The sequence below is a fragment of the Glandiceps talaboti genome, chromosome 6, assembly GCF_964340395.1.
Source record: "Glandiceps talaboti chromosome 6, keGlaTala1.1, whole genome shotgun sequence".
Taxonomy (NCBI): domain Eukaryota; kingdom Metazoa; phylum Hemichordata; class Enteropneusta; family Spengelidae; genus Glandiceps; species Glandiceps talaboti.
This window is the reverse complement of record NC_135554.1, coordinates 11,686,762-11,688,250: the sequence shown is the minus strand read 5'-3', so window position 1 is coordinate 11,688,250 and position 1,489 is coordinate 11,686,762.

The following is a 1,489-nucleotide window of genomic DNA, read 5'->3' as shown; positions in this document are numbered from 1 at the left end:
ATTTTAGCACGACAACGATTAATTTTCAAATAGCACTGCAGTTATGACATAAAATTGGCACGAATGTACTTCACTCGGGATGTAAGCATACGTCATATATGGTGCAAAGTTCGTATCAAGGGACCAATTCAACTGATTGATTAAATAGCTTGATGTAGAAAATCTATGAGTAACACTTCTTTATCGCCCACGTGTTACTGTTTTGAATTAGCACAGCCATGACAACCTTTCGGTGGAAAGTAGATTCACTAAAATAAATCGCTTGCTCAGAGCTGTTGATGGACATATAACGAACCTTGCAGATGACATTATTTTTACGAATAGCAAATAAGTAATTCAAAACCTTCATATTATACACATAACGATAATTTTGATTACATAGGAACAAAAAAATACAAACAGATATAATGTTGCCTGTTAGTTTTGACGTCTCCAATTCTTCAGGGGATTCCCGGCTTAATGAAGGACTGCAAAGATGCAAATATTCCACTCTGTATGTTTTTTTAAATGCATGGGGGTGCCATGCACTACCTGCGACATATTTTACAAAACGCAAGTTTACTATTACTATAATATATTGATGGCATTTAGAGGTATATTTCATAATTCATATTCCATATTTAGATAGGATTCCTAAAATTTGAGTGAATCAAATGAAAAAGCATGTGATCTCGCTGTTGACAGAACGGTCAATTCACTCGTTTCTAACACGCTATCTCAATAACTAGAGATTTCGCGGTTTTCTAAATTCTGTGAGTACACGGTAGGCTGAACTCAATTGTCGAAGTCCATAAATGTTTGACTTGATTGTCGAATGAATCTAGTTATTTACCTGCTGTGGCAAAATGTCATGAATCTATATGCGTGTACGAGATGCAATTAACCGTATGCAGTTCGTTGCCATCAGTGTTTAATACCCAATGTCTATACTTATACGTAAATTGTTAATCAATTCTGACCTTGTGCTGTTGAATATTCATGAGTTAAGGTTCTTCTCATCTTTATGTATTACTCCCACGATGACTGCTGAACGTTCAACAGATACCGTTGACTGCTTCCAGGTACGCCCTCGCAACTTGATGTCGTAACTATAGATCCTACGCCTGTAGGGTCTATGCGTAAACTAAACATCAAATTGCTGTTTGTCAGTTCCAAAGTTATCTTAATTGACAAACTCGTAATAAAGTATAACACAACGTTGTGTGGCTTCACTTACAAAAATGCTATCGAACGACACACTTAAGGTGACACTTCGTAATCGAAGCTATTATATTTACATTTGTACTTAAAGGCAGGAAGAGAGCAAGATCGAACTACTTTAGCTTGATATTTAGCTTTAAAGCCATTATCACAATTGCCTCTTGTGTTAGCAAGTCTAAGTTTATATGGCTAGTAACAACCTTGACCAAGAAAATGAGAGCAGGGTCTCACCTGGTACTGTTGGAATCTTGACTATTTTAAAAATACTTAAATTATTCACAATGAGATA